Source organism: Antedon bifida, chromosome 5, assembly GCF_963402885.1.
Source record: "Antedon bifida chromosome 5, ecAntBifi1.1, whole genome shotgun sequence".
Taxonomy (NCBI): Eukaryota; Metazoa; Echinodermata; class Crinoidea; order Comatulida; family Antedonidae; genus Antedon; species Antedon bifida.
Genome location: NC_136230.1, coordinates 17,660,952 through 17,678,582, shown reverse-complemented (window position 1 = coordinate 17,678,582; position 17,631 = coordinate 17,660,952). Strand labels below are relative to the sequence as shown.

Sequence of the window (17,631 nt, the reverse complement as noted above, 5' to 3'; positions counted from 1 at the left end):
GTTCTCCGATCTCACCGATACATTGATGATGCCTCTATCATTTCAAGAACTTGTTGTGGCGGCTCTTCTCCGTTGTCCAGATACTACCAGCGGTTCTCTAAACGTGCTGCATATTATTGATACAATTTGTCCGGAGAAGTATAACATGAGGAATGTCAGAGAATGCGTTCGTCAGATCTTCAGTGAATCTCCGTATATCGAAAAGGTTGACAGACACAGGTATGTGATTTACATTATTAAACCAACTTATTCATTGCAATAACTATGTTGGCCTTTACAGGTAACGCATTATTTGTAATAACCTTTTCTTAAATAAAACTCACTGCCTGCAACTTACTTACAGTACTTATTCGGTTACAGTACTTTGTCATTTTACTTAATAATGCTCCCTACATTTGTAATTTTAACAGAAATACCATTGATTATCATCCTTATTATTTATTTACATGATCATCATTATTAATAAATAAGTTTGTTTTCTTGTTATAGGTATCGATTGACAGACGGTTGGCAATACTATCTGCCATATATCATTATAGTGAATGGAACGAAGTACCACGTAACATCCAACACTTACAACGAGTGGGTGGCATACCTGTATACGATATCACGCAATGCACCGATGGAGCTAGATCTCCAATCCATAAACCACTTGAATTGCAGCGATAGAAATGGCGAAAAACAACATTGCTTACAAACTGAAACAGAACAATTAAACGGTGTACATACTACGTCTTCATCATTGAGTGTAAAATGTCAAAGGTTTTCTATCGCCAAACTTCTTCGACAAGAACAATATGACATGTAAATAAATAAAATATCTATAATTAAATAGCATTTAATACATATTGTAAATGAAATATAATAATAAAAGTATTTAAATAAGTATAAGTTCTATAATAGACTACTTTATGTTGTTTAATCTAGAGTTTGAGCCTATAATTGATATTATTCTTCGAAATAATCATGAAGCGTTCAATGCATGTTAATATTCTATACCAACAGTTGTAAAGGAAAAATAAATATAGTTACAAACCAACAAAGTTTCTTAACAGATAATGTAACCATAAATAGTTATATATCAAGTGTTCTTAATTAACCTAACGATTATCGTGAACTGCATAGGCTATCTAATATTAATGTCGAATTGGGGGTTAGCGCGAACGCAGTCCCCCGCTACCATAAATTATACACCCGAGTTCCCCACGTTTGGGGGAATCGCAAGGGTCAACCGCAGCCGTGTGTGCAATGCCGAGGCCTCATCTTGGGAGGACATTCCTTCCTGATCAAAGTCGCTCCTGTGCCAGGTAAGTATGCTTAAACGCCATACCACGTTCTTAGCTGAGATATTGGCTTGGTATTGTTGTACAAGTGTCATTCTGGTATTTATATTCAGTTACAGTGTCATAATGTAAATGGTAATATAATCTTCTGTAACTTACAGTAACTGTAGTCTATTCTCAAACATATTTTCATATCAACTAAATTTAAATGCTAGTTGTTTGTAATAGTATTGGAAGTTTTAATTTCATACCGACAAATCATTAAAGTGTCATCCGCTTTCTTTGCTTTACCGTTTCTATTGTTTTAAAATTGTTTATTGTTGCGATTGCGCCCGCGTTACTCAACGCAGCCATTGTTTCTATTGTGTTTTTCTTGTTCTTTCATTAATATCTAACCAACAAAGACATTTTTAAAATGGTGTGCCTTTGATTTCTACGGCATTCAACTATTAAAGTCAACTGAATTATCTGAAAAGCTACCATTCGACTATTATCCGAACTACGAGTAACCTAAATATGTCTTGCATGATGTTCTCCGATCTCACCGATACATTGATGATGCCTCTATCATTTCAAGAACTTGTTGTGGCGGCTCTTCTCCGTTGTCCAGATACTACCAGCGGTTCTCTAAACGTGCTGCATATTATTGATACAATTTGTCCGGAGAAGTATAACATGAGGAATGTCAGAGAATGCGTTCGTCAGATCTTCAGTGAATCTCCGTATATCGAAAAGGTTGACAGACACAGGTATGTGATTTACATTATTAAACCAACTTATTCATTGCAATAACTATGTTGGCCTTTACAGGTAACGCATTATTTGTAATAACCTTTTCTTAAATAAAACTCACTGCCTGCAACTTACTTACAGTACTTATTCGGTTACAGTACTTTGTCATTTTACTTAATAATGCTCCCTACATTTGTAATTTTAACAGAAATACCATTGATTATCATCCTTATTATTTATTTACATGATCATCATTATTAATAAATAAGTTTGTTTTCTTGTTATAGGTATCGATTGACAGACGGTTGGCAATACTATCTGCCATATATCATTATAGTGAATGGAACGAAGTACCACGTAACATCCAACACTTACAACGAGTGGGTGGCATACCTGTATACGATATCACGCAATGCACCGATGGAGCTAGATCTCCAATCCATAAACCACTTGAATTGCAGCGATAGAAATGGCGAAAAACAACATTGCTTACAAACTGAAACAGAACAATTAAACGGTGTACATACTACGTCTTCATCATTGAGTGTAAAATGTCAAAGGTTTTCTATCGCCAAACTTCTTCGACAAGAACAATATGACATGTAAATAAATAAAATATCTATAATTAAATACCATTTAATACATATTGTAAATGAAATATAATAATAAAAGTATTTAAATAAGTATAAGTTCTATAATAGACTACTTTATGTTGTTTAATCTAGAGTTTGAGCCTATAATTGATATTATTCTTCGAAATAATCATGAAGCGTTCAATGCATGTTAATATTCTATACCAACAGTTGTAAAGGAAAAATAAATATAGTTACAAACCAACAAAGTTTCTTAACAGATAATGTAACCATAAATAGTTATATATCAAGTGTTCTTAATTAACCTAACGATTATCGTGAACTGCATAGGCTATCTAATATTAATGTCGAATTGGGGGTTAGCGCGAACGCAGTCCCCCGCTACCATAAATTATACACCCGAGTTCCCCACGTTTGGGGGAATCGCAAGGGTCAACCGCAGCCGTGTGTGCAATGCCGAGGCCTCATCTTGGGAGGACATTCCTTCCTGATCAAAGTCGCTCCTGTGCCAGGTAAGTATGCTTAAACGCCATACCACGTTCTTAGCTGAGATATTGGCTTGGTATTGTTGTACAAGTGTCATTCTGGTATTTATATTCAGTTACAGTGTCATAATGTAAATGGTAATATAATCTTCTGTAACTTACAGTAACTGTAGTCTATTCTCAAACATATTTTCATATCAACTAAATTTAAATGCTAGTTGTTTGTAATAGTATTGGAAGTTTTAATTTCATACCGACAAATCATTAAAGTGTCATCCGCTTTCTTTGCTTTACCGTTTCTATTGTTTTAAAATTGTTTATTGTTGCGATTGCGCCCGCGTTACTCAACGCAGCCATTGTTTCTATTGTGTTTTTCTTGTTCTTTCATTAATATCTAACCAACAAAGACATTTTTAAAATGGTGTGCCTTTGATTTCTACGGCATTCAACTATTAAAGTCAACTGAATTATCTGAAAAGCTACCATTCGACTATTATCCGAACTACGAGTAACCTAAATATGTCTTGCATGATGTTCTCCGATCTCACCGATACATTGATGATGCCTCTATCATTTCAAGAACTTGTTGTGGCGGCTCTTCTCCGTTGTCCAGATACTACCAGCGGTTCTCTAAACGTGCTGCATATTATTGATACAATTTGTCCGGAGAAGTATAACATGAGGAATGTCAGAGAATGCGTTCGTCAGATCTTCAGTGAATCTCCGTATATCGAAAAGGTTGACAGACACAGGTATGTGATTTACATTATTAAACCAACTTATTCATTGCAATAACTATGTTGGCCTTTACAGGTAACGCATTATTTGTAATAACCTTTTCTTAAATAAAACTCACTGCCTGCAACTTACTTACAGTACTTATTCGGTTACAGTACTTTGTCATTTTACTTAATAATGCTCCCTACATTTGTAATTTTAACAGAAATACCATTGATTATCATCCTTATTATTTATTTACATGATCATCATTATTAATAAATAAGTTTGTTTTCTTGTTATAGGTATCGATTGACAGACGGTTGGCAATACTATCTGCCATATATCATTATAGTGAATGGAACGAAGTACCACGTAACATCCAACACTTACAACGAGTGGGTGGCATACCTGTATACGATATCACGCAATGCACCGATGGAGCTAGATCTCCAATCCATAAACCACTTGAATTGCAGCGATAGAAATGGCGAAAAACAACATTGCTTACAAACTGAAACAGAACAATTAAACGGTGTACATACTACGTCTTCATCATTGAGTGTAAAATGTCAAAGGTTTTCTATCGCCAAACTTCTTCGACAAGAACAATATGACATGTAAATAAATAAAATATCTATAATTAAATAGCATTTAATACATATTGTAAATGAAATATAATAATAAAAGTATTTAAATAAGTATAAGTTCTATAATAGACTACTTTATGTTGTTTAATCTAGAGTTTGAGCCTATAATTGATATTATTCTTCGAAATAATCATGAAGCGTTCAATGCATGTTAATATTCTATACCAACAGTTGTAAAGGAAAAATAAATATAGTTACAAACCAACAAAGTTTCTTAACAGATAATGTAACCATAAATAGTTATATATCAAGTGTTCTTAATTAACCTAACGATTATCGTGAACTGCATAGGCTATCTAATATTAATGTCGAATTGGGGGTTAGCGCGAACGCAGTCCCCCGCTACCATAAATTATACACCCGAGTTCCCCACGTTTGGGGGAATCGCAAGGGTCAACCGCAGCCGTGTGTGCAATGCCGAGGCCTCATCTTGGGAGGACATTCCTTCCTGATCAAAGTCGCTCCTGTGCCAGGTAAGTATGCTTAAACGCCATACCACGTTCTTAGCTGAGATATTGGCTTGGTATTGTTGTACAAGTGTCATTCTGGTATTTATATTCAGTTACAGTGTCATAATGTAAATGGTAATATAATCTTCTGTAACTTACAGTAACTGTAGTCTATTCTCAAACATATTTTCATATCAACTAAATTTAAATGCTAGTTGTTTGTAATAGTATTGGAAGTTTTAATTTCATACCGACAAATCATTAAAGTGTCATCCGCTTTCTTTGCTTTACCGTTTCTATTGTTTTAAAATTGTTTATTGTGGCGGCTCTTCTCCGTTGTCCAGATACTACCAGCGGTTCTCTAAACGTGCTGCATATTATTGATACAATTTGTCCGGAGAAGTATAACATGAGGAATGTCAGAGAATGCGTTCGTCAGATCTTCAGTGAATCTCCGTATATCGAAAAGGTTGACAGACACAGGTATGTGATTTACATTATTAAACCAACTTATTCATTGCAATAACTATGTTGGCCTTTACAGGTAACGCATTATTTGTAATAACCTTTTCTTAAATAAAACTCACTGCCTGCAACTTACTTACAGTACTTATTCGGTTACAGTACTTTGTCATTTTACTTAATAATGCTCCCTACATTTGTAATTTTAACAGAAATACCATTGATTATCATCCTTATTATTTATTTACATGATCATCATTATTAATAAATAAGTTTGTTTTCTTGTTATAGGTATCGATTGACAGACGGTTGGCAATACTATCTGCCATATATCATTATAGTGAATGGAACGAAGTACCACGTAACATCCAACACTTACAACGAGTGGGTGGCATACCTGTATACGATATCACGCAATGCACCGATGGAGCTAGATCTCCAATCCATAAACCACTTGAATTGCAGCGATAGAAATGGCGAAAAACAACATTGCTTACAAACTGAAACAGAACAATTAAACGGTGTACATACTACGTCTTCATCATTGAGTGTAAAATGTCAAAGGTTTTCTATCGCCAAACTTCTTCGACAAGAACAATATGACATGTAAATAAATAAAATATCTATAATTAAATAGCATTTAATACATATTGTAAATGAAATATAATAATAAAAGTATTTAAATAAGTATAAGTTCTATAATAGACTACTTTATGTTGTTTAATCTAGAGTTTGAGCCTATAATTGATATTATTCTTCGAAATAATCATGAAGCGTTCAATGCATGTTAATATTCTATACCAACAGTTGTAAAGGAAAAATAAATATAGTTACAAACCAACAAAGTTTCTTAACAGATAATGTAACCATAAATAGTTATATATCAAGTGTTCTTAATTAACCTAACGATTATCGTGAACTGCATAGGCTATCTAATATTAATGTCGAATTGGGGGTTAGCGCGAACGCAGTCCCCCGCTACCATAAATTATACACCCGAGTTCCCCACGTTTGGGGGAATCGCAAGGGTCAACCGCAGCCGTGTGTGCAATGCCGAGGCCTCATCTTGGGAGGACATTCCTTCCTGATCAAAGTCGCTCCTGTGCCAGGTAAGTATGCTTAAACGCCATACCACGTTCTTAGCTGAGATATTGGCTTGGTATTGTTGTACAAGTGTCATTCTGGTATTTATATTCAGTTACAGTGTCATAATGTAAATGGTAATATAATCTTCTGTAACTTACAGTAACTGTAGTCTATTCTCAAACATATTTTCATATCAACTAAATTTAAATGCTAGTTGTTTGTAATAGTATTGGAAGTTTTAATTTCATACCGACAAATCATTAAAGTGTCATCCGCTTTCTTTGCTTTACCGTTTCTATTGTTTTAAAATTGTTTATTGTTGCGATTGCGCCCGCGTTACTCAACGCAGCCATTGTTTCTATTGTGTTTTTCTTGTTCTTTCATTAATATCTAACCAACAAAGACATTTTTAAAATGGTGTGCCTTTGATTTCTACGGCATTCAACTATTAAAGTCAACTGAATTATCTGAAAAGCTACCATTCGACTATTATCCGAACTACGAGTAACCTAAATATGTCTTGCATGATGTTCTCCGATCTCACCGATACATTGATGATGCCTCTATCATTTCAAGAACTTGTTGTGGCGGCTCTTCTCCGTTGTCCAGATACTACCAGCGGTTCTCTAAACGTGCTGCATATTATTGATACAATTTGTCCGGAGAAGTATAACATGAGGAATGTCAGAGAATGCGTTCGTCAGATCTTCAGTGAATCTCCGTATATCGAAAAGGTTGACAGACACAGGTATGTGATTTACATTATTAAACCAACTTATTCATTGCAATAACTATGTTGGCCTTTACAGGTAACGCATTATTTGTAATAACCTTTTCTTAAATAAAACTCACTGCCTGCAACTTACTTACAGTACTTATTCGGTTACAGTACTTTGTCATTTTACTTAATAATGCTCCCTACATTTGTAATTTTAACAGAAATACCATTGATTATCATCCTTATTATTTATTTACATGATCATCATTATTAATAAATAAGTTTGTTTTCTTGTTATAGGTATCGATTGACAGACGGTTGGCAATACTATCTGCCATATATCATTATAGTGAATGGAACGAAGTACCACGTAACATCCAACACTTACAACGAGTGGGTGGCATACCTGTATACGATATCACGCAATGCACCGATGGAGCTAGATCTCCAATCCATAAACCACTTGAATTGCAGCGATAGAAATGGCGAAAAACAACATTGCTTACAAACTGAAACAGAACAATTAAACGGTGTACATACTACGTCTTCATCATTGAGTGTAAAATGTCAAAGGTTTTCTATCGCCAAACTTCTTCGACAAGAACAATATGACATGTAAATAAATAAAATATCTATAATTAAATACCATTTAATACATATTGTAAATGAAATATAATAATAAAAGTATTTAAATAAGTATAAGTTCTATAATAGACTACTTTATGTTGTTTAATCTAGAGTTTGAGCCTATAATTGATATTATTCTTCGAAATAATCATGAAGCGTTCAATGCATGTTAATATTCTATACCAACAGTTGTAAAGGAAAAATAAATATAGTTACAAACCAACAAAGTTTCTTAACAGATAATGTAACCATAAATAGTTATATATCAAGTGTTCTTAATTAACCTAACGATTATCGTGAACTGCATAGGCTATCTAATATTAATGTCGAATTGGGGGTTAGCGCGAACGCAGTCCCCCGCTACCATAAATTATACACCCGAGTTCCCCACGTTTGGGGGAATCGCAAGGGTCAACCGCAGCCGTGTGTGCAATGCCGAGGCCTCATCTTGGGAGGACATTCCTTCCTGATCAAAGTCGCTCCTGTGCCAGGTAAGTATGCTTAAACGCCATACCACGTTCTTAGCTGAGATATTGGCTTGGTATTGTTGTACAAGTGTCATTCTGGTATTTATATTCAGTTACAGTGTCATAATGTAAATGGTAATATAATCTTCTGTAACTTACAGTAACTGTAGTCTATTCTCAAACATATTTTCATATCAACTAAATTTAAATGCTAGTTGTTTGTAATAGTATTGGAAGTTTTAATTTCATACCGACAAATCATTAAAGTGTCATCCGCTTTCTTTGCTTTACCGTTTCTATTGTTTTAAAATTGTTTATTGTTGCGATTGCGCCCGCGTTACTCAACGCAGCCATTGTTTCTATTGTGTTTTTCTTGTTCTTTCATTAATATCTAACCAACAAAGACATTTTTAAAATGGTGTGCCTTTGATTTCTACGGCATTCAACTATTAAAGTCAACTGAATTATCTGAAAAGCTACCATTCGACTATTATCCGAACTACGAGTAACCTAAATATGTCTTGCATGATGTTCTCCGATCTCACCGATACATTGATGATGCCTCTATCATTTCAAGAACTTGTTGTGGCGGCTCTTCTCCGTTGTCCAGATACTACCAGCGGTTCTCTAAACGTGCTGCATATTATTGATACAATTTGTCCGGAGAAGTATAACATGAGGAATGTCAGAGAATGCGTTCGTCAGATCTTCAGTGAATCTCCGTATATCGAAAAGGTTGACAGACACAGGTATGTGATTTACATTATTAAACCAACTTATTCATTGCAATAACTATGTTGGCCTTTACAGGTAACGCATTATTTGTAATAACCTTTTCTTAAATAAAACTCACTGCCTGCAACTTACTTACAGTACTTATTCGGTTACAGTACTTTGTCATTTTACTTAATAATGCTCCCTACATTTGTAATTTTAACAGAAATACCATTGATTATCATCCTTATTATTTATTTACATGATCATCATTATTAATAAATAAGTTTGTTTTCTTGTTATAGGTATCGATTGACAGACGGTTGGCAATACTATCTGCCATATATCATTATAGTGAATGGAACGAAGTACCACGTAACATCCAACACTTACAACGAGTGGGTGGCATACCTGTATACGATATCACGCAATGCACCGATGGAGCTAGATCTCCAATCCATAAACCACTTGAATTGCAGCGATAGAAATGGCGAAAAACAACATTGCTTACAAACTGAAACAGAACAATTAAACGGTGTACATACTACGTCTTCATCATTGAGTGTAAAATGTCAAAGGTTTTCTATCGCCAAACTTCTTCGACAAGAACAATATGACATGTAAATAAATAAAATATCTATAATTAAATAGCATTTAATACATATTGTAAATGAAATATAATAATAAAAGTATTTAAATAAGTATAAGTTCTATAATAGACTACTTTATGTTGTTTAATCTAGAGTTTGAGCCTATAATTGATATTATTCTTCGAAATAATCATGAAGCGTTCAATGCATGTTAATATTCTATACCAACAGTTGTAAAGGAAAAATAAATATAGTTACAAACCAACAAAGTTTCTTAACAGATAATGTAACCATAAATAGTTATATATCAAGTGTTCTTAATTAACCTAACGATTATCGTGAACTGCATAGGCTATCTAATATTAATGTCGAATTGGGGGTTAGCGCGAACGCAGTCCCCCGCTACCATAAATTATACACCCGAGTTCCCCACGTTTGGGGGAATCGCAAGGGTCAACCGCAGCCGTGTGTGCAATGCCGAGGCCTCATCTTGGGAGGACATTCCTTCCTGATCAAAGTCGCTCCTGTGCCAGGTAAGTATGCTTAAACGCCATACCACGTTCTTAGCTGAGATATTGGCTTGGTATTGTTGTACAAGTGTCATTCTGGTATTTATATTCAGTTACAGTGTCATAATGTAAATGGTAATATAATCTTCTGTAACTTACAGTAACTGTAGTCTATTCTCAAACATATTTTCATATCAACTAAATTTAAATGCTAGTTGTTTGTAATAGTATTGGAAGTTTTAATTTCATACCGACAAATCATTAAAGTGTCATCCGCTTTCTTTGCTTTACCGTTTCTATTGTTTTAAAATTGTTTATTGTGGCGGCTCTTCTCCGTTGTCCAGATACTACCAGCGGTTCTCTAAACGTGCTGCATATTATTGATACAATTTGTCCGGAGAAGTATAACATGAGGAATGTCAGAGAATGCGTTCGTCAGATCTTCAGTGAATCTCCGTATATCGAAAAGGTTGACAGACACAGGTATGTGATTTACATTATTAAACCAACTTATTCATTGCAATAACTATGTTGGCCTTTACAGGTAACGCATTATTTGTAATAACCTTTTCTTAAATAAAACTCACTGCCTGCAACTTACTTACAGTACTTATTCGGTTACAGTACTTTGTCATTTTACTTAATAATGCTCCCTACATTTGTAATTTTAACAGAAATACCATTGATTATCATCCTTATTATTTATTTACATGATCATCATTATTAATAAATAAGTTTGTTTTCTTGTTATAGGTATCGATTGACAGACGGTTGGCAATACTATCTGCCATATATCATTATAGTGAATGGAACGAAGTACCACGTAACATCCAACACTTACAACGAGTGGGTGGCATACCTGTATACGATATCACGCAATGCACCGATGGAGCTAGATCTCCAATCCATAAACCACTTGAATTGCAGCGATAGAAATGGCGAAAAACAACATTGCTTACAAACTGAAACAGAACAATTAAACGGTGTACATACTACGTCTTCATCATTGAGTGTAAAATGTCAAAGGTTTTCTATCGCCAAACTTCTTCGACAAGAACAATATGACATGTAAATAAATAAAATATCTATAATTAAATAGCATTTAATACATATTGTAAATGAAATATAATAATAAAAGTATTTAAATAAGTATAAGTTCTATAATAGACTACTTTATGTTGTTTAATCTAGAGTTTGAGCCTATAATTGATATTATTCTTCGAAATAATCATGAAGCGTTCAATGCATGTTAATATTCTATACCAACAGTTGTAAAGGAAAAATAAATATAGTTACAAACCAACAAAGTTTCTTAACAGATAATGTAACCATAAATAGTTATATATCAAGTGTTCTTAATTAACCTAACGATTATCGTGAACTGCATAGGCTATCTAATATTAATGTCGAATTGGGGGTTAGCGCGAACGCAGTCCCCCGCTACCATAAATTATACACCCGAGTTCCCCACGTTTGGGGGAATCGCAAGGGTCAACCGCAGCCGTGTGTGCAATGCCGAGGCCTCATCTTGGGAGGACATTCCTTCCTGATCAAAGTCGCTCCTGTGCCAGGTAAGTATGCTTAAACGCCATACCACGTTCTTAGCTGAGATATTGGCTTGGTATTGTTGTACAAGTGTCATTCTGGTATTTATATTCAGTTACAGTGTCATAATGTAAATGGTAATATAATCTTCTGTAACTTACAGTAACTGTAGTCTATTCTCAAACATATTTTCATATCAACTAAATTTAAATGCTAGTTGTTTGTAATAGTATTGGAAGTTTTAATTTCATACCGACAAATCATTAAAGTGTCATCCGCTTTCTTTGCTTTACCGTTTCTATTGTTTTAAAATTGTTTATTGTGGCGGCTCTTCTCCGTTGTCCAGATACTACCAGTGGTTCTCTAAACGTGCTGCATATTATTGATACAATTTGTCCGGAGAAGTATAACATGAGGAATGTCAGAGAATGCGTTCGTCAGATCTTCAGTGAATCTCCGTATATCGAAAAGGTTGACAGACACAGGTATGTGATTTACATTATTAAACCAACTTATTCATTGCAATAACTATGTTGGCCTTTACAGGTAACGCATTATTTGTAATAACCTTTTCTTAAATAAAACTCACTGCCTGCAACTTACTTACAGTACTTATTCGGTTACAGTACTTTGTCATTTTACTTAATAATGCTCCCTACATTTGTAATTTTAACATAAATACCATTGATTATCATCCTTATTATTTATTTACATGATCATCATTATTAATAAATAAGTTTGTTTTCTTGTTATAGGTATCGATTGACAGACGGTTGGCAATACTATCTGCCATATATCATTATAGTGAATGGAACGAAGTACCACGTAACATCCAACACTTACAACGAGTGGGTGGCATACCTGTATACGATATCACGCAATGCACCGATGGAGCTAGATCTCCAATCCATAAACCACTTGAATTGCAGCGATAGAAATGGCGAAAAACAACATTGCTTACAAACTGAAACAGAACAATTAAACGGTGTACATACTACGTCTTCATCATTGAGTGTAAAATGTCAAAGGTTTTCTATCGCCAAACTTCTTCGACAAGAACAATATGACATGTAAATAAATAAAATATCTATAATTAAATAGCATTTAATACATATTGTAAATGAAATATAATAATAAAAGTATTTAAATAAGTATAAGTTCTATAATAGACTACTTTATGTTGTTTAATCTAGAGTTTGAGCCTATAATTGATATTATTCTTCGAAATAATCATGAAGCGTTCAATGCATGTTAATATTCTATACCAACAGTTGTAAAGGAAAAATAAATATAGTTACAAACCAACAAAGTTTCTTAACAGATAATGTAACCATAAATAGTTATATATCAAGTGTTCTTAATTAACCTAACGATTATCGTGAACTGCATAGGCTATCTAATATTAATGTCGAATTGGGGGTTAGCGCGAACGCAGTCCCCCGCTACCATAAATTATACACCCGAGTTCCCCACGTTTGGGGGAATCGCAAGGGTCAACCGCAGCCGTGTGTGCAATGCCGAGGCCTCATCTTGGGAGGACATTCCTTCCTGATCAAAGTCGCTCCTGTGCCAGGTAAGTATGCTTAAACGCCATACCACGTTCTTAGCTGAGATATTGGCTTGGTATTGTTGTACAAGTGTCATTCTGGTATTTATATTCAGTTACAGTGTCATAATGTAAATGGTAATATAATCTTCTGTAACTTACAGTAACTGTAGTCTATTCTCAAACATATTTTCATATCAACTAAATTTAAATGCTAGTTGTTTGTAATAGTATTGGAAGTTTTAATTTCATACCGACAAATCATTAAAGTGTCATCCGCTTTCTTTGCTTTACCGTTTCTATTGTTTTAAAATTGTTTATTGTTGCGATTGCGCCCGCGTTACTCAACGCAGCCATTGTTTCTATTGTGTTTTTCTTGTTCTTTCATTAATATCTAACCAACAAAGACATTTTTAAAATGGTGTGCCTTTGATTTCTACGGCATTCAACTATTAAAGTCAACTGAATTATCTGAAAAGCTACCATTCGACTATTATCCGAACTACGAGTAACCTAAATATGTCTTGCATGATGTTCTCCGATCTCACCGATACATTGATGATGCCTCTATCATTTCAAGAACTTGTTGTGGCGGCTCTTCTCCGTTGTCCAGATACTACCAGCGGTTCTCTAAACGTGCTGCATATTATTGATACAATTTGTCCGGAGAAGTATAACATGAGGAATGTCAGAGAATGCGTTCGTCAGATCTTCAGTGAATCTCCGTATATCGAAAAGGTTGACAGACACAGGTATGTGATTTACATTATTAAACCAACTTATTCATTGCAATAACTATGTTGGCCTTTACAGGTAACGCATTATTTGTAATAACCTTTTCTTAAATAAAACTCACTGCCTGCAACTTACTTACAGTACTTATTCGGTTACAGTACTTTGTCATTTTACTTAATAATGCTCCCTACATTTGTAATTTTAACAGAAATACCATTGATTAACATCCTTATTATTTATTTACATGATCATCATTATTAATAAATAAGTTTGTTTTCTTGTTATAGGTATCGATTGACAGACGGTTGGCAATACTATCTGCCATATATCATTATAGTGTATGGAACGAAGTACCACGTAACATCCAACACTTACAACGAGTGGGTGGCATACCTGTATACGATATCACGCAATGCACCGATGGAGCTAGATCTCCAATCCATAAACCACTTGAATTGCAGCGATAGAAATGGCGAAAAACAACATTGCTTACAAACTGAAACAGAACAATTAAACGGTGTACATACTACGTCTTCATCATTGAGTGTAAAATGTCAAAGGTTTTCTATCGCCAAACTTCTTCGACAAGAACAATATGACATGTAAATAAATAAAATATCTATAATTAAATAGCATTTAATACATATTGTAAATGAAATATAATTATCGTTTAACAGAAAGTAATAAAAGTATTTAAATAAGTATAAGTTCTATAATAGACTACTTTATGTTGTTTAATCTAGAGTTTGAGCCTATAATTGATATTATTCTTCGAAATAATCATGAAGCGTTCAATGCATGTTAATATTCTATACCAAAAGTTGTAAAGGAAAAATAAATATAGTTACAAACCAACAAAGTTTCTTAACAGATAATGTAACCATAAATAGTTATATATCAAGTGTTCTTAATTAACCTAACGATTATCGTGAACTGCATAGGCTATCTAATATTAATGTCGAATTGGGGGTTAGCGCGAACGCAGTCCCCCGCTACCATAAATTATACACCCGAGTTCCCCACGTTTGGGGGAATCGCAAGGGTCAACCGCAGCCGTGTGTGCAATGCCGAGGCCTCATCTTGGAAGGACATTCCTTCCTGATCAAAGTCGCTCCTGTGCCAGGTAAGTATGCTTAAACGCCATACCACGTTCTTAGCTGAGATATTGGCTTGGTATTGTTGTACAAGTGTCATTCTGGTATTTATATTCAGTTACAGTGTCATAATGTAAATGGTAATATAATCTTCTGTAACTTACAGTAACTGTAGTCTATTCTCAAACATATTTTCATATCAACTAAATTTAAATGCTAGTTGTTTGTAATAGTGTTGGAAGTTTTAATTTCATACCGACAAATCATTAAAGTGTCATCCGCTTTCTTTGCTTTACCGTTTCTATTGTTTTAAAATTGTTTATTGTTGCGATTGCGCCCGCGTTACTCAACGCAGCCATTGTTTCTATTGTGTTTTTCTTGTTCTTTCATTAATATCTAACCAACAAAGACATTTTTAAAATGGTGTGCCTTTGATTTCTACGGCATTCAACTATTAAAGTCAACTGAATTATCTGAAAAGCTACCATTCGACTATTATCCGAACTACGAGTAACCTAAATATGTCTTGCATGATGTTCTCCGATCTCACCGATACATTGATGATGCCTCTATCATTTCAAGAACTTGTTGTGGCGGCTCTTCTCCGTTGTCCAGATACTACCAGCGGTTCTCTAAACGTGCTGCATATTATTGATACAATTTGTCCGGAGAAGTATAACATGAGGAATGTCAGAGAATGCGTTCGTCAGATCTTCAGTGAATCTCCGTATATCGAAAAGGTTGACAGACACAGGTATGTGATTTACATTATTAAACCAACTTATTCATTGCAATAACTATGTTGGCCTTTACAGGTACCGCATTATTTGTAATAACCTTTTCTTAAATAAAACTCACTGCCTGCAACTTACTTACAGTACTTATTCGGTTACAGTACTTTGTCATTTTACTTAATAATGCTCCCTACATTTGTAATTTTAACAGAAATACCATTGATTATCATCCTTATTATTTATTTACATGATCATCATTATTAATAAATAAGTTTGTTTTCTTGTTATAGGTATCGATTGACAGACGGTTGGCAATACTATCTGCCATATATCATTATAGTGAATGGAACGAAGTACCACGTAACATCCAACACTTACAACGAGTGGGTGGCATACCTGTATACGATATCACGCAATGCACCGATGGAGCTAGATCTCCAATCCATAAACCACTTGAATTGCAGCGATAGAAATGGCGAAAAACAACATTGCTTACAAACTGAAACAGAACAATTAAACGGTGTACATACTACGTCTTCATCATTGAGTGTAAAATGTCAAAGGTTTTCTATCGCCAAACTTCTTCGACAAGAACAATATGACATGTAAATAAATAAAATATCTATAATTAAATAGCATTTAATACATATTGTAAATGAAATATAATAATAAAAGTATTTAAATAAGTATAAGTTCTATAATAGACTACTTTATGTTGTTTAATCTAGAGTTTGAGCCTATAATTGATATTATTCTTCGAAATAATCATGAAGCGTTCAATGCATGTTAATATTCTATACCAACAGTTGTAAAGGAAAAATAAATATAGTTACAAACCAACAAAGTTTCTTAACAGATAATGTAACCATAAATAGTTATATATCAAGTGTTCTTAATTAACCTAACGATTATCGTGAACTGCATAGGCTATCTAATATTAATGTCGAATTGGGGGTTAGCGCGAACGCAGTCCCCCGCTACCATAAATTATACACCCGAGTTCCCCACGTTTGGGGGAATCGCAAGGGTCAACCGCAGCCGTGTGTGCAATGCCGAGGCCTCATCTTGGGAGGACATTCCTTCCTGATCAAAGTCGCTCCTGTGCCAGGTAAGTATGCTTAAACGCCATACCACGTTCTTAGCTGAGATATTGGCTTGGTATTGTTGTACAAGTGTCATTCTGGTATTTATATTCAGTTACAGTGTCATAATGTAAATGGTAATATAATCTTCTGTAACTTACAGTAACTGTAGTCTATTCTCAAACATATTTTCATATCAACTAAATTTAAATGCTAGTTGTTTGTAATAGTATTGGAAGTTTTAATTTCATACCGACAAATCATTAAAGTGTCATCCGCTTTCTTTGCTTTACCGTTTCTATTGTTTTAAAATTGTTTATTGTGGCGGCTCTTCTCCGTTGTCCAGATACTACCAGCGGTTCTCTAAACGTGCTGCATATTATTGATACAATTTGTCCGGAGAAGTATAACATGAGGAATGTCAGAGAATGCGTTCGTCAGATCTTCAGTGAATCTCCGTATATCGAAAAGGTTGACAGACACAGGTATGTGATTTACATTATTAAACCAACTTATTCATTGCAATAACTATGTTGGCCTTTACAGGTAACGCATTATTTGTAATAACCTTTTCTTAAATAAAACTCACTGCCTGCAACTTACTTACAGTACTTATTCGGTTACAGTACTTTGTCATTTTACTTAATAATGCTCCCTACATTTGTAATTTTAACAGAAATACCATTGATTATCATCCTTATTATTTATTTACATGATCATCATTATTAATAAATAAGTTTGTTTTCTTGTTATAGGTATCGATTGACAGACGGTTGGCAATACTATCTGCCATATATCATTATAGTGAATGGA

At 34.3% G+C, this 17,631-nt stretch overlaps 10 non-coding genes across 10 annotated transcripts; all 10 read right to left on the bottom strand.

The window, feature by feature from the left end:
- Positions 1-1,148: 1,148 nt before the first annotated feature.
- On the bottom strand, positions 1,149-1,315 carry LOC144843890 (U1 spliceosomal RNA). The gene has a single exon (XR_013612327.1). It is a non-coding gene; the product is annotated as a U1 spliceosomal RNA (small nuclear RNA).
- A 1,646-nt stretch (positions 1,316-2,961) lies between these two features.
- On the bottom strand, positions 2,962-3,128 carry LOC144843889 (U1 spliceosomal RNA). The gene has a single exon (XR_013612326.1). It is a non-coding gene; the product is annotated as a U1 spliceosomal RNA (small nuclear RNA).
- Positions 3,129-4,774: 1,646 nt separating this feature from the next.
- On the bottom strand, positions 4,775-4,941 carry LOC144843888 (U1 spliceosomal RNA). Its single transcript, XR_013612325.1, has one exon. It is a non-coding gene; the product is annotated as a U1 spliceosomal RNA (small nuclear RNA).
- Positions 4,942-6,321: 1,380 nt separating this feature from the next.
- Positions 6,322-6,488, bottom strand: LOC144843886 (U1 spliceosomal RNA). Its single transcript, XR_013612324.1, has one exon. It is a non-coding gene; the product is annotated as a U1 spliceosomal RNA (small nuclear RNA).
- Positions 6,489-8,134: 1,646 nt separating this feature from the next.
- Positions 8,135-8,301, bottom strand: LOC144843885 (U1 spliceosomal RNA). Its single transcript, XR_013612323.1, has one exon. It is a non-coding gene; the product is annotated as a U1 spliceosomal RNA (small nuclear RNA).
- A 1,646-nt stretch (positions 8,302-9,947) lies between these two features.
- LOC144843884 (U1 spliceosomal RNA) lies at positions 9,948-10,114 on the bottom strand. Its single transcript, XR_013612322.1, has one exon. It is a non-coding gene; the product is annotated as a U1 spliceosomal RNA (small nuclear RNA).
- A 1,380-nt stretch (positions 10,115-11,494) lies between these two features.
- LOC144843883 (U1 spliceosomal RNA) lies at positions 11,495-11,661 on the bottom strand. The gene has a single exon (XR_013612321.1). It is a non-coding gene; the product is annotated as a U1 spliceosomal RNA (small nuclear RNA).
- A 1,380-nt stretch (positions 11,662-13,041) lies between these two features.
- LOC144843882 (U1 spliceosomal RNA) lies at positions 13,042-13,208 on the bottom strand. The gene has a single exon (XR_013612320.1). It is a non-coding gene; the product is annotated as a U1 spliceosomal RNA (small nuclear RNA).
- A 1,664-nt stretch (positions 13,209-14,872) lies between these two features.
- LOC144843940 (U1 spliceosomal RNA) lies at positions 14,873-15,039 on the bottom strand. The gene has a single exon (XR_013612373.1). It is a non-coding gene; the product is annotated as a U1 spliceosomal RNA (small nuclear RNA).
- A 1,646-nt stretch (positions 15,040-16,685) lies between these two features.
- Positions 16,686-16,852, bottom strand: LOC144843881 (U1 spliceosomal RNA). The gene has a single exon (XR_013612319.1). It is a non-coding gene; the product is annotated as a U1 spliceosomal RNA (small nuclear RNA).
- Positions 16,853-17,631: the final 779 nt, after the last annotated feature.